General features: G+C 41.3%; 1 pseudogene; it reads left to right on the top strand.

Annotated features, from left to right (window-relative positions):
- Window positions 1-4,804: 4,804 nt before the first annotated feature.
- The window catches only part of LOC102145590 (glyceraldehyde-3-phosphate dehydrogenase-like), a 50,869-nt pseudogene continuing 32,074 nt past the window's right edge, over window positions 4,805-23,599 (top strand).

Below are 23,599 nucleotides of genomic sequence, written 5' to 3'. Positions count from 1 at the left end.
TGTATCTTAGAATTCCTCCAGATTATCCTACATGTCTGAATTTGGGTTGTCTATTGGTAGGTCTGCAGCTGTAGGCAGATCTGTCTTCTGTGTATCTTTTCCCCTACACCTAAAATAGTCTGCATTATTTGTTATTTAACACATTGGTCTTTTTCTACAGATGGAGAAGATGGAAATTTGTATGAATGTTATCAGTTGAGTTTCTTTCATGGACCACACTTTGAGTGCCCTATAACTTCATATGTTATTTTGCTTCAGAAAGGTAGATCATAGGTCAAAGCATTTCTTCCAAAAACTACACTCAACAAGGCATTCAGAAGTCAGCTCAGGTTCTGGATATGGCAGGGGTGGGTGGAGAGGACAGGAGGGGCTTTCGGTATCACAGCACCAAATTAAATGGCTTCTTTTTTGATTCTGTGTGGCTTGGGCATGGAATGTAGCTATAGACATAATGTAGAACTAAATACACACCATACATAAACCTCTCTCAGAATTTTTTCTAAGCTTAATAAATGACCTAGTACAGTTTGTCCTGGCCCTCTGTATCTGGGTCTTGCACACCTGTGGATTCAACTAACTCTGGATGAAAAATATTTGAGGGAAAAAAAAGTGTCTGTACTCAACATGTATGGACTTTTTGCTTGTCATTATTCCCTAAACAATACAGTGTAACAACTATTTACATGCCATTTACATTGTAATCTAGAGATGATTTAAAGTATACAGAAAGATATGCGTAGGTTATATGCAAATACAATGCCATTTAATATCAGGGACTTGAGCATGGAGGATTTTGGCATCTGAAGGAGGTCCTGGAACCAATCCCCCATGTATACTGAGGAAAAAATCCATATAGAAGGTGCTCTGGTGATTGCTTGAGTCTGGGAGGCAGAGTTTGCAGTGAGCCAAGATTGCACCACTCCATTCCAGGGTGACAGAGTGAGACCCTGCCTCAAACAAACAAACAAAACAAAACAAAAAGAAAAGAAAAAAAGTGCTCTGTAATTATTATTACCATCATTATTATTATATTATTTTTTGATAGATTTTTTTAAAGCTACATCATTTTTGACTGGTGATAGGAATGGTAGTTGAAATGAGCCTCTAATAAAGGACATAATTTATTAAATAGTTGTGAATATTTTTTGTGCATCTACCATTTGGCAGGTGTTGTGCTTAGCACTAATGATATAGACTTAAATATAAACATCTCTGTAAAAGAGAAGATTTGCTAAAATCATTGTCCAATGTGGTAAATGGCATTAGATATTCAAATAATATGCTAAAGAAGAGGAAGCAGATCTCCTCTGTACAAAAGTGACATTTCCTTGAGTCCTTAGTGAGCCATTCACCCTCACTGTTAATTTCTCACACTGGTAAGATAGTTTGCCAAGCTTAGTGTGCAACATGTCATCACAAAATTAGTTTTTTCTCTACCTGAAATGAACTATGTATGCCTTTGGAGAATCAGAATATTGGCATATATCTTATTAACACTAATGAGCAAACTCACCTGGACTCTATATTTTAGAAAACTATGTTAAAAATTATGGAGGGGGCATTGTGTCAACCCTGTTTGGTAGAATGAACTCTGAGAACATATAATCAAATGAACCAATGCAAAGAATTTGTTTTGTGGCCAGAAAAAAAAAAGAAGAAGGAAAAAGTAGACGTGTCAATTAATATTAGGTTCATCTGCCTAAAACCCCAAACAACAGTGGCTTAAACAAGAATACAGACAGTCCATGACTTATGACGTTTTCAAGTTAGAATTTTTTTGACCTTACAGGGTACTAAATACATTTTGGGGTACTAGTTTGGGGTACTAAATACACTTTCAATTTATGCTATTTTTTTTAACTTAGGATGGATTATTTATCAGGACATAACCCCCATCACAAGTTGAGGAGCAGCTGTAGTTTATTTCTCTCTGGTAAGAAACAGAAACAAAAACAAAACCTGGAGTTTGGCATTTCAGTTTTGCTTATGGTGATTTCTCATCAGAGAATTTAACAAGTCATTTAAAAGTACGATTTTTATCCTCAAGTTTGCCACATAGTTCAAAATAGCTGCTGGAGCTCTGGTCGTCACATCTACGTTCCAGTGAGCAAGACAGAGAAGAGGGAAAGGCAAAAAGGGGTTACCCTCATCTCAGCACAGTCAGCCACCTTTAAGAAGTCTTTCTGGAAATCTCACCTGACACTTTGACTTCCATCTCATTGGCTAAAACTTAGTCATGTGCCTCCCCAAACCTGACTACAAAGGATGATGGGAAATGTAGTCTTTTACCTGAGCACATTATTGCCACAAATAAAACTGAAGTTCTGTAACCATGGGAGAAGGGATAATGGATATTGGGAAGATACTAGTAGTCTGTAAGACAATAGGCATTAGTATGGATTACCAGACTCTACAGTTGTTAAAGAAGAGTGGTATGGGACATGTCAGTGGGAACAGAGAAAGAAAGGAGCCAGGAATATAGGGTGAGGCCTTTTTTTATTTTTTATTTATTTATTTATTTTTTTTTAACAAACCAGAAAAAATATTCCCACTTTTCTCAATTACGAAGATGATTTATTCTGAATTTTATTAAATGTCATTGTACAATGTGCTTTTAAGATATTGCTTTCTTGAGTTATCTGGAAAACTGTGACCCATGGTGGGGGGAAACTCATGTCGTGGGAGATGAGGGTAGAGTGTTCATTCCCACCCCTTGAAGAGCAGTAGCAGCGCTCTTCAGTTCCTAAACACTGAATAGTGGTGGAAGGGGTTAATGAGTTAATGCTTACGCAGGGCTAGAAGATGAAAACCAGTAGGGTGGGATATTATTTTTACTGTGTTGACACAGATGCATTTTCTTAAAGATTTATAAGAAACTTTTAATTTTTTCAAAATACTCTGCTTCTTGCTTTACAAATTCCATTTTACTTATGTATGTGTCATCTACACTACAGCCTAACCAGGGGAGAACAACAACAAAATATATTTCTCTTTACTTTGAGGTTTTACATTCATGGGGAACATTTTTACTGAGTCAATAAATTGCAGCTTACCAGTAAGCATTCCCCCAAAGGAATTGATCTTCAGAAAATTTTCTGAAATCTGGGCAAGGTACTAGCCATCCAGGAAGAAGGCTCAAACAAGCAGATTTAACTTATCAACTTCCAAGACAACCAGGAGGTTTTGCAGGAAAATATCACCACCATCCATAATAATAAAAACTGCCAACCATGTATTCACTTCTTACAATACTAGGTGCATTTCCTGCATCCAGCACACCCTCCCCCATTTCTTCCTCTCTCCTTGTATTATCCCTAATTCACAGATAAGAAAACTAGACTCAGAGAGGTTAAATAAAATACCCATGGCCATAGCCAGAACAAGGCAAAGATGGGACCCACAGCAGGCAATTTGATCCCAAAGCCCACGGTGGTCTCAACCAGTGTGTAATGCTGTCTCACAAACATCCTCAGAATCTGCTCCATCTCTTATCACCAACAAAGCCTTGGATTTGCTGGTAGAGAAAAAAATGCTTGAAATCTAGCTGGGCTCCTCTAGTATCTGTTTTGACAGCCGAAATTAATTGTTCATTTTCTGAGCACTTTTTGGCAACTCATTCTAATGACCCGAACTGCCGTCTCCTTCCTTTTCAGCTTGGCAAGGCTCCCCGGTGTGGAGCTGTCAGGGTGCAGGGCGGGTGCGAGAACTGCACTGATACAGTGGTCTGGCAGGGCTGCGGTCTTTAGGAGAAAGGAAATGATTGTTTTCACTCTTGGAGTTTCTAAGAATGACAATGGGCATTTTCTGACTCTGGTTAAAACGAAAGTCTCACAAAGCTGATTAAACCAAATGTGATAATTGAGTTGAAGATGAGCCTATCTCATCTTTGCGATTGTCTTCCAAAGCAGGACAATCTGTCTTTCTCACACTGCACCTCTGCACGCTCAGAGCAAAGGAGGAGTCTCTCTTCCCTCTGCACTCTACCTCGGTGTTGACCAGAAGAGGGAGCAGCTTCTGTTGGAATGTGAGTGATGCATAGGCACATATTCGAATGGGTACCTAGCTCCAAAGATGCTCAGACTCTTAGGATTAAGAACACTTGTTAAATTTTAAAATCCTGTTGGAGTAGAAAATACCAATATTTTCTGGCAGCTCTGAGCCCTTAGGTACCATTTTGAGCTACTTTGTTTTGAAACCTGCAGAAGCTATCCTCAAACATGCATTAATTACTTGAAAGCCCATCAACATCCTTGATATTGTTATTCTCAAAATACCCATATGCTAATCCAGATGCTGGTGCTTGAAACATGCAGAAGGCATGAATTGTACCGGCAAGGCTAAAATATAAAAAAGAGGTGTAGATGAACACTAACATTTCCCCCCTTCATTTACTCTGTCTCTTTTTTTTTTTTTTTTTTTTTGAGATGAAGTCTTGCTCTGTCGCCCAGGCTGAAGTGCAGTGGCTTGATCTCAGCTCACTGCAAGCTCCGCCTCCTGGGTTTACGCCATTCTCCTGCCTCAGCCTCCCGAGTAGCTGGGACTACAGGCGCCCGCCACCTCGCCCGGCTAGTTTTTTGTATTTTTTAGTAGAGACGGGGTTTCACCGTGTTAGCCAGGATGGTCTCGATCTCCTGACCTCCTGATCCGCCCGTCTTGGCCTCCCAAAGTGATGGGATTACAGGCTTGAGCCACCGCGCCGGGCAACTCTGTCTCTTTTTTATAGATAATGCAGAATGGAAATAAATGGGGCAGGTCGATATTTGGCTTTGGATAAGAATACTTCCTCTCCAGATTCTTTACCATCATGGTGGAACTCCTGGTGAAGGTGAGCTTCAAGGTGGGTTTTAATTGGAAAGAGAAGGAAAATCTGAACTATGAAGAGGAGGTAATTCCTACAGGTGAGGACTGGATGGAAATCTTTCAGAGAGAGAGAGAGAGAGAGAGAGAGAGAGAAGGACAGAAGTTGCCAGTATTCGTTTGACAGCAGATCAAACAAAGACTTTGGGTCTGACAGGCTTGTGGCAAACTCCAGGAGGAAGAGTATGAATTTGATGCTAAAAGCAGTGAAAATTACTAAAGAGTATTGAGGCTGGAATGAAGGGTAAGAAGATGATGCTGGCCACATCACACCACGGTGGTAGCATTTAAAGTGTTGGATCCTACTGGATAAAAGTTCAAGTAATAAAGCCGCTGTTAGGAAAGCCAGATGTGTTGATTGGTCGAAGAAAGTCCCAGTTTATACTTACTGCCCAGGCAAAACTATTAATAGCTCCCTTGTTCACTGCCCAAGTATCCTGTTTGGTTGTTAAATTACACAGTCACCCTGGCCTTAGTTTACATATGACTGAGGGTCAAAGAATAAATCACATACTTAGCAATGCACATGCAGAGGGAGAGAGATCTTGAAGAGATGGTTGTAAACAAACAAACAAAATGTAGGATGATAGGAATAGTGAAAAGTGACCTACCTGGTTATGTCCAGTCAACAAGGACAGTGGGCAGTCAGTGTGGGGGACCATGAGGGAAAGATGTAATGTTCCGTATGATGGCAAGATCTCCAGGGACAATAGATATTTATTACATAAACAATATGGAAGAACCAATGAGTGCTTGTTAGATGAATGAAATTGTGCACAGGTGGAGGAAGTAGGACTGATGTGAAGAAAGGACATGGAGCAAAGCCTGGAAGCAACTGCTTAGGAGCAGATTTGATTTTCTAGGATAATGATAGCTAGAAAGAAGTGTGAAGGCTCTGTGGATGTTGGCTCTTAGTGGGTCACATCAAAGGAACAGAAACAACACTGGAGAGGCAATAATTTGGGGAATGGAAGAGATGTAGAGCAGATGAAGCTTCGGGTGTGGAGAGAGGGGTGGTGAAGATCTCACTTGCCGTGTGTGCCAGGCACTGTGCGAGGCTTGGAGACAGAGATGCATGGAGGCAGCTCTCAGGTTCTGGCGCTTTAAGACAATCACAAGCAAACAGTTATTCTTAGTGTTGTTTGAGGAGCACAGTCACGAAGGGGTGAATTCTGCTTCAAGGTGGGGAGAGGGAGCCTGCTTGAGAGGAGCCAAATTAGTGTCAGACTTGGAGGTGACTGGTGAGAGCCTTGAGGAAAGCATAGGGATTTCCTAGTTGTACAAGCAGGGGAAGGTGGAAGGATTGTGTGAGCACATGCAGGGAGGTGCAGCTGCAGTACAGAGCATCTCCAGGATTGTGAGGGCAGGTGAGGATGCAGGTGAGGATGCAGGATGGGCAGCCTTGCATTTCAAGCTGGAGCATAAGAATTTTGGCTTGCCAGGAACATTTCTTAAAGTAGGAGAGTCACAAACTCGCTGTGAGCACTGGCTTGAAGGACGTGGAAGGATGGGGAGTCTGGATGGAGCGAGGGAACCAGGGGAGGAGAGGAACTGCAAGAGAATTCCCAATCTGTCAGAAGCAGAGGAATAGAGAGGAAGAGATGGAGTGAGGGGACACTTGCAGGGTCTATTTGGAAGGTTTTGAGGACAATTTGGATGTGGAAGGTGAGAAAGAGAGAGGACTTAAATATTTTGACTATGAGGAAATCTTTGGGAAGGCGGTGAAAGGGGACAGCCCCAGAAACAGAACTGCAGGGATGTAAGAAATGAGTTTGGTGAAAGAAAGCAGAGACAAGTTCAGAGAACTTAAGCCTGGAGGGGAGGGTTGAGATGGAGTGATAGTTTGATGGTGGGGAGGGGACAGGGAACAGGAAGGAGAAAGGTGGAGGCGGGCATGCTGCCAAGGCTAAATGAAAGTGGTTTTGTCTTGTTTCCTAAGATGGATGGGGAAGCCTGGGTATATTTGGTTTTGATGGGGTTATAGAAACAGAAGGAAAATGCTGATGAAAAATGAGGGAGAGTCTGTGGTCACTGAGGAAAGCAAACAGTTCCAGCAGATGTTACTGTTCTGGTTTGAGGATTCTTACCAGCAGGTACTCCAAGTCTTGAAGATAATGACGGGAAGTTAAAATCCAGGTAGAAATTGGGGGATGGCTGAAAGAGGGAAATTACTGAAGAGGCAGAGAAAAGCCAGGGACAAAAATGGGACTAATGTGTGTCTGAGGTAGATACTAAGATATCAGTAGAGATATCAGTAGAGGAGGGAAGAGAAGAAAAAGAATATCGGGCTCAGGTGGGATACGAATGTCACAGAGAAGATGAGAAAAGCAGAAAGCAAGTTTAGGATTGTAGTGGTTGTTTGTTGTTTTTGTCAGTCTACATTCACACACACTTTTTGAATCAAGAATGCCCTGATTTTGTTTTGGGGAAACCATCTTTATTCAGCGTTTAGCGTGTGTGCTTGGAGTTTAGCTGATGATACTGAGTCCCAGCATTGGGGTAACTTGGTCCAATTCTAATAGTGTATTTCGCCCCCTGGGCACAGTGATTTGTACATGAGTATGCACCAAGTTCAAGTCAGAGCTAGGAAGGCTCAACTCTGGGATTTTTAATGAAGCTATTGAGGGAGAAGATTCTTTCATCTAGGACTTGTATGTAGAAGACTATAAACTGGAGATGCCCCAGACATTTTACAACCTCGAGGGGAGAGTCTGTCAGAGAATGCAGACAACATAGTAGAATGCATAATTAATAGATGGAGAGAGAAACTGGGTCTTCATGAAGTCATCTGAACCCTATGGCTGAAGCCAGTCCTAGCCCTGCCATTTTCAGTTGTATGAGCACTAGTTTTCTTTTGATTAAGTCATTTGGATTGGGTTTTCTTAGTTGCCATAGGAAGAGTTACAACTGATGAAAAGATGTAGGGGGAATGTTATGCGAGCACAAAAAAATGAGTGAAGAAGGGAGGTATCTGAGGGTAAGAACAGAAAGGAGGCAGAAGCAAAGAGGCCATTGAGATAAGGTTGATAGGAAATGAAAGGAAAGGATTAACTGATTGGGGCTAGCCAGGCTTTTAACATCCATGAAGTACCCTTGGACTGTAGTAGATTTCATTGATAAACACTAACCTAGGAATTAAATCCACCCTGGGGGTTCGGTATTGTTTCTCATGTACTCAAAGAGAACAACATGTAGTAATGATAGTCACACTCTGTAATACCGGTGGATGCCCATTCATTCATTCATTGTTTAATTTATTTGCTCAGTAAAAGTGTATTAGCATCTGCCAAGCAACATGTTAAGAATCAGAGGTAGAAAAGACACCATATTCTCCCTAAAGGTGCTGTATTGAGAGAGAGCAGCAGTCAGATGTAATTAGAATGCTGGGTGGTCGGTAGACTGGGGATAAGTCTGTGAGTCTGAGCTCAGAGGGAGCCTCAGGGAGGTGACTGCATAGCTAGCATAAGTTAGTAAGAGTTGTGCAGCTAATGGATATCTGAAACAACCCCTGGTTTGGGTATTGGCAGTCTAGATGAGCTGTGTTCTCTCTCAGAGTCTTGGTCCCACATTGGAAAAGAGGAACCAGATGAAGGTGTTTCTGTTTTCCTGTTTCGTTTCTCTTAATATGAACGGACACTTGCTTATTAAGTGTGGTACCCTCTGGTTATTGTAGGATGCTGTTCATTTAGGCAGTCAGACATGGATTTTGAAAGTCCTCTTGCCTTTTACAAACTGGTTGCATTAAGTACAATAAGTACAGTTTTCTTTATTAATATGCTGACTGTCTTGTGTACCTAGGCTGAACAGGTCTACCTTGTTTGCCTCTCAGAGCAATGTGTATAAGCAGCTGCAAAACATATTTGATGCAATGAAAAAGCAATTTTTGTCTGTAAAATAAACACCAACTTTTCTCTTCTGTAAGCCTGTCCAGATGATCAAAAGCCAGATAAAGCCTTAAAATAAATTCCCTTTTCCCATGTGCAATGTAAAAAACTCCTTTATTCCTAACACACCCTCCCCTTTCATTAATGGAAGCGCAGCTCTTATCTTGATGTATGTGTAGCTGGTGCTTCTTCAGTTCTGACAACAAGAAAAGTGAGCAACAGAAAATAATGGAGCCCTGAAAAATTGCTGTCTTATACCTGAAATGTCTCCTTCTTTCAGGCCAAATCCACCCACGTACCATGTTTGAGAAATGATGAGCACAAGAGGTATCTGTTAAGTTGACAGCCTGCAAAGCTTTTTCTTTTAAATAGCCAATGATTGTTGAATCGTTGGCCAGTCTTGAACACTCTTAGGCGCAGTGATAGTTAATAGAATGGAGAAGGCATCATCTTTTGGCCTTCAAAAGCTTCTGAACTAAAATGGGTACAAGAAATTAGAAGGAAAATAATTGAAGAACCAGAGCTGCAGCAATCACAGAATCCCTGAACTCCGATACAATGGCTGTAGCTTCCTGGGCCATGTCCCATTCTTAAAGTGTGCAATAAGCAAAAAACATGTACTATTCTCTTGTTCTTCACATACCTTGAGGGATAAACATAACAGCAAATTCTCCATCTCAGGAAAATCTTTCATATCCAAACTGTGTAGGGTGGCAATCAAGTGTATACTAAGTTCTGGTTGATGCTCAATGATGAGCAAAGCATTAAGCCTGCCAGCACTTAAAATAGAATGGTGCTCTGTAGACAGACCAGATCTTCAGGTGTTTCAATTACGCTACAGGTAGTTGATTGATTTCTTTTGCCATCTAGGATGATTCTATATCAAGGACTATGAAATATGTTTGCTCACATCATTTTGGCCAGATCTTCAGGCCAGACAAACTTTGTCTTTAGTCAGTCTGGAGCAGGCTATGGCCACACAAGGGAGGAAGCAGAACTGAGAGACTCCATCATGATATTGTATCTAAGGTATCTAAAGCCATTATAGGCTTCAAGGCTTCCTATGGATTCAATGGCTAGATGGGGGCATGGGCTCGGGCATGGGCTCTGGCATGGGCACCCTTCCCATTTGCAAGGTCTGTATCCAGGACCCTGATCACCTCATAACATCTAGCACGAGCCCTTCAACCAAAGTTTAGGCACCATGGCCAAATACCATGCCATATTCTCTGTCCACTGGTTGGTGGATACCATAAATAATGAGGTGCGCTAATTTGCTTCTGAAACTTCAAGCTGACCCTCTGACATTGACAGTGACCTGAGCCACCCCATCTTGATCTACCTGTCTCCACTTTCCTGGCCAGTTCAATACAAACTTCCACAAACTGGTGGTCTGCCTGGCCCCCATTCCTTATGTTACTTCTTTATGCCAGGTTTTGCCTCACTCACTAGCTTGGAAAACTACTAGTACTCTCCTCTGACTGCAGCAAAGCTCACCCAGCAAATTCTCAATGCCAAAACAAGATGGCAGCATGTGATCCATGTCATGCTGATGTTATCATCATCATCATTTTCTGAGGACAGAAGTCTATGAAGGAAGTGTATAAGGACATGCTCAACTAAGAAGCAACAGCAGCAGCTGCTACAAGGAATGGGTCCCCAACAATATCAAGACAGTTATCTACAACATTCCAACCCACGGGCTCAAGGTGGACATTAGCAAAAAACCACCATCCAAAAGCTCTTCAAGGGAATCTCCTAGTCTAAGCAGTTCAATGCTATATCCTGTCTGAACGCTTTCTACGTTAAAACACAGGGAAAAGAATGAGTGAAATGCAGTTCCTGGAGAATGAGAGCAACAAGAACACCTTTGTTTGGGGAAAAAAAAAAAATCTGTGGCATCAGAATGCCCCAAGGAAGAAGAGAAGGAATTATCCTTCCTCCCTCCCTCCCTCCCTCCCTCTCTCTTCCCTCCCTCCCTCCCTCTCTCTTCCCTCCCTCCCTCCCTCCCTCCCTCCCTCCCTCCCTCTCTTCCTTCCTTCCTTCCTTCCTTCCTTCCTTCCTTCCTTCCTTCCTTCCTTCCTTCCTTCCTTCCTTCCTTCCTTCCTTCCTTTGAGATGGAGTCTTGCTGTGTCTCCCAGACTGGAGTGCAGTGGCGCGATCTCTGCTCACTGCAAGCTCTGCCTCCCGGGTTCACGCCATTCTCCTGCCTCAGCCTCCGGAGTAGCTGGGACTACAGGCGCCCGCCACCACGCCCGGCTAATTTTTTGTATTTTTAGTAGAGACAGGGTTTCACCGTGTTAGCCAGGATGGTCTCCATCTCCTGACCTCATGATCCACCCGCCTCGACCTCCCAAAGTGCTGGGATTACAGGCGTGAGCCACCACGCCCGGCCTAATTTGCCTTTCATTGACCATCTCCAGGTGTTTCCCTGGTTTCCATGTGGCTACTTCGCTTTCTCCCCCACCTTAGGTTCAGGTGAGATGTTGATGGTATTGCTCAATTCTCCCCTCAGTTCTGCTCTGAGCCTTCATTTTCCTTTAGAGGAGACTGTCCCACTCTCTTAAGGTGGCCCACATACTTTACCTTCTTTTTGGGGGCAGACAGGAAGTGGGGAGACAGAACTGCCTTGATCTCTAAGCCTCTAAGGAGGACCCCTCTCCTCTTCTTTCCTTGCTCATTACATACCTAAAATATGGAAAGAAATGTATTACCAGCTAAAAACAGAATACATTTTTTTTTCCCTAGAAGATGGAGGAATCAAAAGATGCCCGACCATCACTCCTTTGCAATTTCTCTTCTTTGTTTTTTTCCTAGGCTGGGACATTTTTTCTGCCTTAGTTTTCCTGTTCTGCCACTCAGATTTCAGTTTTGTGTGAGATTTACTGCTCTTTGGAAAGATGATGTTGTTCTATGTTCAAAAACAAACAGAAAATGAAAAAAAAAAAAACTATGCTAAAGCATGACTCAACTCTTGCTTTCATTCAATCAACCTTCATAAAGCATCTAGTACATGCCAAGCATTGATTTGGGGAGGGTACACACCCTGTCCTGCCTGCAGCATCTGGTCTTGCTGCCCTTTAGGTGGGAGTTGAGCCAGGTAGCAGCTAATGAATGGCAGACCACCCTCTGGAGGGCAGGGATTAAGTCTGGATGGAGGTGCTAAGTTGGCCAACCATTATTGCAAGGATAGAAAGTGTGTTGGAATCGCTTTCTGTGATCTTGTAACTCTTTAAAGCCCTCTAGCAATATTGAAATTCCCAGTTTAAGGAAAATTGCCTTCACACAGTGGGATATAGCCACAAAAATCCATTTATATAAAATGTTTGCTGTTTATTCTAAAGAAGTAGATCGAAACCAGGCAAAAACTCCCTTCTTTCTTTCCCCTCCCTTTTCAGGGACACTTGGCAGGAGGCATTTTTGATTGTCTTGGTTGGGGGGACGGTGATGGTGGCATCTAGTAGATAGAGGTCAGGCACGCTGCCAAACATCCTTCAATCCACAGACAGCCTCCCATAACCAAGAATTATCAGGCCCAAAGTGTCAACTGTGCTGTGGTTGGAAACCCCGTTCTAAAGGAAGAGATTTCTGACCCTTCCCTAATCGTGCAATGATAGTAATAATGCACATTTGACAAGCGCTTACTGTGTGTCAGATGCTGTTCTTAAGGTTTTACTTGCAATACTTCACTGATTTCTCATGATCAATGACAAAGGGAAGTCTTATCATCATCCCCATTTTCCAGATGAGGAAAATGAGTCCTGGAGAGATTAAGTGTTTTGCTGCAAGTCCCGAGGCTAGAAAGCAACTGGGTTGGGATCTGAATCTCAGCAGCCTGTGGCCAAGTTCATTTACACTTAACCTTATTTATAGGTTGCCTCTGGACAACAAAGCTTGCTAAAGTTCATTGTTCTCAGTTGGAAGTATACTTTTTTTTTTCTTGGGTGAACATAGCAACCTAGAAGAGGGAGTAAAGGAGAAGGGACAATCTCAACAATTTGTCTTTGTAATGAGAATAATCAAAGTCCTCTTGTCTCTATGGCTGCACTGGAGTGGGTGGATCCTGGTGAACATGAAGGAAGAGATGCACCTGACCAGACAGGACCCGTGTTAATGACAGGGCACACTGTGTCAGGCAAGCCACTCCTCTGAAGCCACACACACCCTGCTCGCTGATCTCCCTGCAGTGGAAGGCTAAGTCTGCAGCATCAGCCAGCCCCGGAACCCTTTGAAATACCATGTCAGAAACTTCTTGGCAAAGCCTAACAATAGAAACCATAAGCAGATTCTAAATAACCATTATCATTAATCGGGGTTGACATGTAACTGGCCCCTCCTAAGTACTGCTCAATCATTGCCCCCCTTTATTCCTTTCTCCAAGATTCCCACAGGCCTCCTTAGAGTAAAGGGTACCTGAGCCGTGCCCGGGTGTGTGGTCCTCAGCGGAACAATGGAAGCAAAGTAATCCCTGACAGAGCCGGGCTGGGACCTTCGACATAAAGCAGATATGGGGGCAAATGTGAGAAAGGGCCATGGGGAGCAGCTCAGACAGGGAAGAGGACTGGGAGAGCAGCCAGGTATTAAGGGGCCGGGTGGGGGCAAGGAGAGCCAGCAATACGGTGGGTGAAATGGAATGAGCACGGTTTGTGTTCAGAGTTGGCATTTGTCACTTTAATGGATTCCAAAGAAGGAGGCAGGCATGCTTTCCAACTAGCCTGGGAAATCAGCTACATATGGGAGAAGAGTTTTTAAAAAGCCCTTCATTCAGGAAACCTATCTGTAAGCTATTGTTTTAGAGCATTTTAAAAATAACTATTAATTATGCTTCAGATTTTTTTCACTTTCGCACCCCACATGGGTTTTAGGAACTGCAAAAATCCCAGACCATATATTTAATCTGTCCATTCACACATTCAGTTATTTGGCAAATATTTATTGAGATCCCACTAAATGCCAAGCACTGTTCATAGCATTGGGGATGCAGCCATGGACAAAATACATATGGCCTGGCCCTCACAGAGACTGCATCATAGAGGCGAGACAGACAACAAAACAGAAAGCATAATAAATAAGTAAATGACTTCTTCTCATCAAAGGACACAATCAACAGAATGGAAAGGCAACCTATGGAATCAGGGAAGATATCTGCAAATTATATATCTGATAGGGGTTAATATCCAGAATACATAGAGAACTCCTACAACTCAACAACAACAACAATAAAAACTTGATTTGAAAATAGGAAAAGGCTTTGAATAGACATTTCCCCAAAGAAGATATACAATTGGCCAATAAATACATGAAAAGATGCTCAACAGCACTAATTGTTAGGGAAATGCAAATAAAAGCCACCATGAGATATCACCTCACATCCATTAAGATGTCTACTATGTTAAAAAACCAAAACTCCAGAAAATAACAAGTGTTGGTGAGGAGGTGGAGAAATTGAAACCCTTCTGCAATATTGACGGGAATGTCAAATGGTGAGGCCACAATGGAAAACAGCATGGTAGTTTCTCAAAAAACAAAAATAAAATTACCATATGATCCAGCAATACCACTTCTGAGTATATACCCGAGAGAACTGAAAGGAGGATCTTGAAGAGAGATTTGTACACCCATGTTCATGGCAGCATTATTCACAACACCCAAAAGGTAGAAGCAACTCAAGTGTCCATCGAAGAATGAGTAGATAAGCAAAATGTGATATATATATACAATGAAATTTTCTTCAGCCTTGAAGAGAATTCTGATACATGCTACAACATGATGACCCTTGAGGACATTTATGCTGAGTGAAAGAAGACAGCCACAAAAAGATAATTCGACTTTTGTGAGGTATCTAGAGTAGTCAAATGCTTAGACACAGAATGTAAAATGGTGGTTGTCCCTGCCTGTAGTACCAGCTACTCCAAAGACTGAGGCAGGAGAAGCACTTCAACCCAGGAGGTGCAGGTTGCAGTGAGCTGAGACCACGCCACTGCACTCCTGCCTGGGGGAGAGAGCGAGACTCCATCTCAAAAAAAGAAAAGAAAATGTGTGTCAGCAGATGGGGCAGAGGGAGAGGGGAGTGGCTGTTTCATGAGTAAAATGTCAGGTTTGAAAGATAAAAAGAGTTCTGGAGATTGGTTGTACAACAATGTGAATATACTTAACAGTAGTGAACTATACACTTAGAAATTGTTATGATGATAAATTTTATCATGTTTTATGTAATCTATTCCAATTGAAACTTAAAAAATAAGTAAATAAAGAGTAGTTTGTTAGAAGGCGATGAGTGCCCTGGAGACAAAGTGTAGCTGCGGGGCAGGGAGTGGCTGTGCAGCGTAAGCCTCATTGAGAGAGTGACATTTGAATGAAGACTTGACATTGATGAAGGATTGAGCCATGTAGATATGGAGTAAGAGCTTTCTAGGAAGAGGGCAAAACTAGGGTAAAGGTCTTAAGGTGACTTGGCGTGTTTGAGGGACAGGAGGCCAGGGAGGATCCAGCCAGGTGAGCCAGGGTTAGAGAAGCAGCAGGTCGTGTTAGGCCTTGGATGCCACTGTAAGGATCTGGCTTTTAAACTGAGTGAGGGCCAAGCCACTCACTCAGGAGGACTTTGAGTAGAAAAGAGCAATATTTTAACTGACTTGTTTCCTTGGGATCACTCCACTTGCTGTGCTGAGAAGGGACTGTAGGGGGCAAGAAAGGAAGTTGGAAGACCAGTGGAGGAGGCTGCTGCTTCAATCCAAATGAAAGAATTATGATCACTTGGACCCAGGTGAGAAGAGTGGAAGTCTTGAGAATTGGACAGATTCTGGATAAAATTAGAAAAGAAAGTCGATTGAATTTCTTGGCGAATTGGAAGTGTGAAAGAAAAAAGCAAGAATGACCCTAAGACTTTTGTCACGAGCGATGGAAATAATGGAGTTTCTGTTAACTGAAATGTGCAGAGCAGAAAGTCCAGAGGTTTTGAGGAGAAGAGCAGGTGTTTGATTTAGGCATATTAAGTTAGAGATGATAATCACGTATTCAAGAGGGACTTCGGTGGATATATGGGTCTAGAATTCATGGGGGAGGTTGGGGAATTATTAGTATACATAAGTCAGTTGGGAAAGTATAGATTAAAAGCCATGGATCCGAAGACGGTCACCTTCAAATTGAGTAGAGAGAGAGGGGAGGGAGCCCTAAAATGCACCTAGGATGAACCAATATTAATAGGTCCAGAGAAAAGGAGGCATAAGAACAGGAGACTGAGACACACAGTGGCAGGTACCATTCAGAGTCCAATGTGACTACAGAGAACCTCCAAGATGGAGCAGGAGAGGCTGCCTTTTCAAGATAAGGAAAAACTGAGTCCTAGAAGGAAGAAGGGATTTACTCAAGTCACATAGCTAGTCAATGGCAAACTGAAAGTAAGTACTCCTCATAGGAATGTGCCTATTCAGCAAGCAGAAACACAATACCTAATTTTAATGGAGGTGGGGACCAAACCTTCAGTAAAGTACAAAAATTCTTTCTTTGAAGTTCATCTAGACTAGCATGTAATTAGACAGTATGTTATAAATGCTATAAAACTGACAATACAATAAGCAAAGCCAAGGAAAGAAAAGTTAACTGTGCATCCTGGTGACATCATGAGCTTGAACAGTTAATAGGCTAGCAGTGCTAGCGCAATTATAAACTTAACTTTCAAATCTGCTTCTTCATAGAAATTCTCTGTTCAGCCCTATTCAAAGCTTGTCATTTTCTCAAAATTCTTTTTTAATGACCAGACCTATCATAATGCCTAGAAGTGTTTTGAATACTCATGTTGAAGAAATTATCAAAGCCCACCAGACATAAAAAAGAGTGTTGTGCAACTCGGTGTTATTTGTAAAATGAAGCCCTAAGAGATGCAAATTGTGTATTTTCAGACACAAGTTTTTGTTACATTGTCATTTCAATGGCATTCTTAGTGCATGGCATGTTTTACCCTAACCTAGTCTATTTTCAGAAATATTTACACATTGATATTGTGAATATTTTCAATAACATCCCAATTGTATTTTTTCCATGTACTTTTATTTTGTTTCCTTTTATTTCCTAAAGCTGCTCCATATCTCACCTCTCATAGTTTCAGGCTTTCAGAAAAACTTGGGAGAGGGAAGAAATAAAAAAGTAAAATCACCCATAAAATCATTATCCAGAAACAATAGCCATTACTAACATTTTAGCAAGTTTACTTGTACTGAATTTTTCCCTCTATTAAAAACACCTTTTTAATTATTAATAATTTTACAAGTATAGTATCTTAGGTTACTAATACTTCCCAAACAGCTGGACTATTCTGGACTCTTTGCTTCTGGAGAAATAAGTGACTGAACAGAGAGCAGAGAAAACAAAACTCATTCCTTGGCTTTGGGGTTTGAAAGGCAATGTGTTTAAGCATATAAAGATTATAGATCAGCATTGCGAGGACGGGATTTCAGAAGTATAGGAGCTTGCTCTTACTCCCCCACTCCCTAATACACACACACACACACACACCCTGGGCTGGGAAGAAGAAAAAGGTGACCCAGGGGAAATTTGGAAGGTTCCAGAGGAAGACATTAGGCTCTATCCTTCAGGTTAATCACCAGGAAAATGGCAACAACTGAAGACAGAATATCAGATTTGAGAGCAAAGGAATCTGTTCTCATCTTCCAGGTGGGAAGTGGTAAAATCATAGAGAAAAAATGGCCTTGTGTGTGTTCAGACAAGGAAGCCTAAACCAGTCTCACAGAGGGTCCTATACTGTGGTTTAGAAGCAACGAGATGATCCAAGATGGAAAGTTGATCTTGGCTGGAAATGAGGGCCATGGCAGATTGGAGGGTATAGACTTTTCCACAGAAGTCCAAGTGCCCTGCTGATACTGAGGTGCAGCGAGGAGAAAGGAAAAACCCTGGATTCTGAAGTAAAGTTTCTAGCACTCCAAGGAACATATCTCAAAAGGGAAATTAACTTGTTACAGAATTTTTTTTTTTAACCCTTGGGTTTGTGAACTGAACTCTTATAGATATATTTTATATGCTGATTTTTTTTGCTACCTTCAAGATTTCTTAATGAAAATCACTTTTAATACTGGCTTAACATGTCATTGATTGGATGCCATAATTTTCCTAACCAATCCCTTATTTTTTAACAGTTTTATTATTTCTAATTTTTTGCCGTTATAATTAATGCTATATATTTTACAGCACGAGCATCCAGGACGAGTGTTTTAAAAAATTCCTGAAGTGGAGCTATTGGTTAAAAGGCCAGAACAACTTTCTTTCCCATGATACATTATTACCAAATTACTTTCCAAAAGCTTTGTAGAAATGTAATCATGAGTCATCTATAGGAGTTTATTGTTAGACTTAAATATTATATCAGCATCAAATGACTTTACCATTTTATAGTTGAAGAAGAGATTTCACTGGTCTATAAATAATATATATTTCTTTTTTCTATGGTTAGAAGGACAACATATATTCATTTTAGAAAATTTTAAGTGTACAGGAAAGTGTGAAAATCACCAATAATCCCATTACTTGAAGATAGCTACTGTTTACATGCTAATGTACTTTTCCCAGTCTTTCTTTCTCTGAGTATGCATATCTACTCACACACACAATCACATGCACCTATATTTTGCTTCTTATAAAATTGGAATCATATCATATATATCATTATGCACATTTTTGATTTATCAATGATATGAAAGTTTTCCAATATCATAAAATATTCTCCTAAAACATTCATTTGCACAATTATTAATGTTTGAAACCTGCCTTAGACACAAAACACTCACTCAGTAATAGCTTGCTGTTGCTGTGATGTAATGGGGATATTAAAACCATTAAGTGGCAGTTGAGGCGGGAGAACTGCTTGAGGCCAGGAGTTTGAGACAAGCCTGGGCAACATAGCAAGACCCCATCTCTACAAAAAGAAACCAACAGTGGGAGGATGGGCTGGAGCATTAAAACATGACTTGAAATAACTCTATATAATGTATTATAATGTTTTGTTATATACCACAATTTTTTAAATCATCTCCCCAGTTATTGGAGATTTAGATTATTTCCTATTTTTCACCATTATAATAATTCCAAGAGGATCATCCCTGTGTGCATCTTTGTGCACATAGCTAGCTCCAATTATTTTCTTCAGATAAATAGTTAAATGTCAAGATGTTTGAGTAAAAAATTATGCTTGTGTTAAGTCTTCTTGTTGTTACCAAATTGCCTTATAGGAAGTTTATACCATTTTCGACACTCATTAGTAGTATTTGTATGAGAATATTTGTTTATTTGCAGCTATGCCAGAACTGGGCATTATAATATTTAAATATTTCTGCCATTTCATTAGCAAAAAACAACATCTTGTGGTTTAAAAAATTTTGGTTAATAGTGAGATTGACCAATTCCTTAAGTATGCTAATTAGTATATCTCACCATTTGTAAATATTATTTTTATTGTCTTCTTCAGGTGAATTCCATGACATTGAGAGCAAGTATACTGAGTATTATTTAATAAACACTTGTTGATTACTTTGAGATGCATATGAATGCCAGTTATTTCAGTTTGACTACTTCTATTCTGAGGTTCTCTGGGGGGATCCATTAAAATAATAATGGTGTTCTTCAGTTTTCTTTTTTTAGTGTTTCAAAAAGCTTAGTAAAAATTTGTACACATATACAATAAGATTGGACACTTTACTAAAATGTCTTTTTTTTTGCATTGGCTCGGAATTTTACATCATTGTTACACTGTACTGATTGAAATTTCAGATTAGTGGTTTGAAATGATAGATTGGTGAAAAAAAGTGTTTCAAAATACTGCTTTGCTTGGTGGTTGCCAGGGAATAATACAAATCCCTGTTATTGAAAAGGGTGAGAACCATTAGATTATGATGTATCTGAGTGTTGAGTTTAGGTATTTCCTTTTTTTCCCCTTTCATCATAATTATTCTCACTTATGGATTTTTTGATTGGCTGATTTAAGTATTATATTTTGTTGTGGTGGTTTATATACTTTTATTCTTCCATACAAATAATTTGTGTTCATTAAAAAACAATCAAGCAGCACAGAGAGCCCAGAGAAGAAATGCTGGGGGTGCAGATGGGGGTATTAACAGAGACCAGGCAAATTAAGGCCAAGCAGATTTCCCAAAAAATTTCGATTAAATATGAATACCACTTGTGTTTCATGAGTAGTTGCTTACCTCTACTTCTCTTGGACTGGGTTTGGTAATACACACACAAAAATGCACATACACAAACATCTATTTCACATAGATGTTGGCACATGATTCTGGCCTTCAAAATGTATGATGAGCCTGGGTGTGGTGGCTCACACCTGTAATCCCAGTACTTCGTGAGGCTGAGACAGGAGGATCACTTGAACCCAGGAGTTTGAAACCAGCCTAGACAACACAGGAAGACCCTACCTATAGAAAAAATAAACAACTTAGCTGGATGTGGTGGCATGCACCTGTGGTCTCAGCTACTTGGGAGGCTGAGGTGAGCGGATTATTGAGCCTGGGAGGTTGAGGCTGCAGTGAGCCATGATTGCACCACTGCACTCTAGCCTGGGTGCAGGGAAAGACTCTGTTTCAAAAAAAAAAAAAAGGTATGACAATTTGCAGCGTACAGTAAGCCCTAAATGTCACCAATAGGTTCTTGGAAACCTTGATTTTAAGCGAAATAACTTACTGCATGATGTAGGAGCTTAAAGTTGTAATTTCCAAGAACCTATTGACAACATTGAGGACTTACTTAGTTTAGTGGAAAGAGCATTGATTTGAAGTTGGAAAATAAGGGGTTTGAGTTTGATTCCATTATTTAGCAGTCATGAGGCTTTGGGTAAACTAATGAGTATCACTGTCCTTCGCTTACCTTTATTTTAGGGGTTTATTGTGAGTGTGAATGGGAAAGAATTGAAAAATGTCGTGTCTGACATCTTTGGCCCATGTATTATATCTCCACTGGACTTTAGTATTCTATTCAATCACACCAAATCCAATGAATTAGTTGAGACCTGGAGCCCAAAGCATCATTTCTGGTTTGGAGCCTCAGAACCTCTGTCTCCCGATCTAGCAACTGTAACAAAGTGCTTGTGAGTTGTAAGACTACTAGTATAGGGTGACTCTAGATATCAATCTTTTACTTTTTCAAGAACTGGACCAGAATCACATTTTTATCTTATCAGGTTATCTATGCTCAGTGATGAGTTGGCTGTCCACTGGCTTTCTTCAATTGACCCTACCTATAGGCAATTGCTAACTACCCAATTCTTGGGAATAATTGTTCTTCCTCTCACTTTTATATAGGGGTGGCCTGTTAAAAAAGCTCTCCCATTAAGTGGAACAGCTTCTAACTAGGCTGCCTTATATTCAGCAAAGCAATTATGACCAAACTTCCCTGGGATTTGCCTTGCAGTGTGTGGGCACTTTTGGCTGTGAGGCTTCACCGTGTAATGTGTTCTGTCGGACCCAACTTGACACAACTTGCATGGTGCATTTACTTTCTTCATTCAAAGAGATTCTCTCTTTTAAGGCACTGGCTACTGAAAAATATGCAAGTGACCTGAGGGAAGAGACTGAGGGCCCCATCTTTCTTCAAAAATATCTCAGGTTAACCCCGAGACGGTTAACCCATCATGTTTATTTGTGGTGTTTTAGCAGCAAGATATTGATTTTATAAGTATGTCATTATTGGGTTTTATTTTTAAGCTACCTATAAAATACCTGATTCATGTGGATATTTAACAGCAACATTGAATTGTTTTTTGGTATTTATTTTTAATTATTTAGAAATATTTAGAAAATGTTATGATTTTACCTCCCAATCTCTCAATAGATGAGTCAAAAGGACTCTCTGTAGCCAATTTCCTTAGTACCCTTGAGAAAATCAGATTGGCTATGCTTTACTTTAGTTTCCTGGATGGAAAAACAAATGTTTGGGACTTGAGAATTTCCTGAAACCTTTAGAGAGAAGGGGCCTTTGAGAACATTCAGAGGAGGAGGGGTGAAGGGCAGGGGAGAGGAAGTGATAAAAGTCATTTTGCTACCTGAGGCTTGGGATATGTTCGCTAAATAAATTTCTTCTCTCCTTGGTTGTTGAAATATTTTGTCTCAATGAGAAAATTGTGGTTTCCTTTCTTGCTCAGGGGAATTTTATTGTGGACATATCCCTGACTGCCTGTGTGTAAATACACACACACACGTGCACACACACAAACAATTATTCAGGGGTTTGGGAGTAGAACAGATATGGCCAGGTGCAGTGGCTTGCACCTGTAATCACAGCACTTTGAGGGGCCAAGGCAGGAAGACTGCTTGGGCCCAGGAGTTCAAGACCAGCCTGGGTAACACAGGGAGACCCTGTCCCTCCAAAAATAATTTTAAAATACAAAATTAACTGGGTATGGTGGTGTGCGTCTGCAGTCCTAGCTACTTGAGAGGCTGAGGCAAGAGGATTGCTTGAGCCTGAGAGGTTGAGGCTGCAGTGAACTGTGATCATACCGCTGCACTCCAGCCTGGGTGACAAAGTAAGACCCTTTAAAAAGAAAAAAAGAGCAGATATGATTAGGAAGACTCTTCAGCCAACAGTTAGAAGTAGCATTTATTGGATGCTTACTATGAGCTGGGCACAGTGCAAGCACCCCATTTGTGTTATCTTATTTTATAGTCACTAAAAAAACTCTCACATGAGGGCAGTGCTCTTATCACCCCCTTTTACATGAGAACACTGAGGCTCAAAGAGTTTAAATTGCTTGTTCAAGCCCACATAGCTGTTCTGAGAGGGAGCCAGAATCACACCCAGGCCTGGTCGACCCCAAAGTCAGATTCACATGAGAATGGTGGAGGCTGTGAATCTGTGGGCTCGAGGCTTCGTGGAGCCCTGACTTGGAAGGGTTGCAGAATTGCCTGGGGACCCTGAGTCTCTAACCTAGTGTGGGTTCTGTCAGGACAAGATGAGGGTGCTCTAGGCCCTGGAAGTACTGAGTGGGTCCATGCCCCTGACATGGACCATCTGTTCTCATTTCCTCGTGTGAACTTGTTATGGTTAATTTTATGTGTCTGCTTGGCTGGGCCACGATGCCCAGATAGTTGGTCAAACGTTATGCCGGGTGTTTCTGTGAGGGTGTTTTCTTAGATGAGATTAGGATGTAAATTGGTAGCCATCGAGTTAAGCACATGGTAAAGTAGTGGGCCTCATCCAATCAGTTGAAGGCCTTAATAGCACAAAGGCTGACTTCCTCTTACCCTGCCCCCGACCAGCAAGAAAGAACTCTGCCGGCTGGCAGGCTTCAAACTCTGAACTGCAACACCAGCTCTTCCCTGGGTCTCCAGCCTGCCCCCTGCCCATTAAATGTGAGACCCACATGGCCACTACAATCTCATGAGCCAATTCCTTAAATCTCTCCCATTCTCTCTCTCTCTCTCTCTCTCTCTCTCTCTCTGCATACAACCTGTTGATTCTGTCTCTCTGGAGATCACTGATTCCTACAGAACCTGTTCAAACTGTTAGTGATTGTCTCACTTTTCCTCTAGGATCCCCCGTCGCTTGCTATGTCCTGCCTCACAACCACCACTGAGCATCTTAAAGGTGTTTGTTTTTTCTTTTTTCCAGTTTTAAAAATTACGGTTATTCCCGTTCTTTTTTTCTCACCTAGTTGTTTTCTGAGAGTGAACCTGACAGTGCTGGAAGTTCCTGGTCCCCTGGGGGAGTCTCACCCCACTCTCCCTCACTCCAGGCAGCCAGACCTTCCTCTTCCTTCAAGTCTTCCTCCCATGCTTAGCATTTGAGGTTCGCGGCGCTTGTAACAATTTCTCCCCAAAAAGGTTCCCATCTGTTTCCTTCTCCAC

Source organism: Macaca fascicularis, chromosome 8 (genome assembly GCF_037993035.2).
Source record: "Macaca fascicularis isolate 582-1 chromosome 8, T2T-MFA8v1.1".
Taxonomy (NCBI): Eukaryota; Metazoa; Chordata; class Mammalia; order Primates; family Cercopithecidae; genus Macaca; species Macaca fascicularis.
Note: the sequence above shows the minus strand (reverse complement) of the source record. Positions and strands in the feature narration are given on the sequence as shown.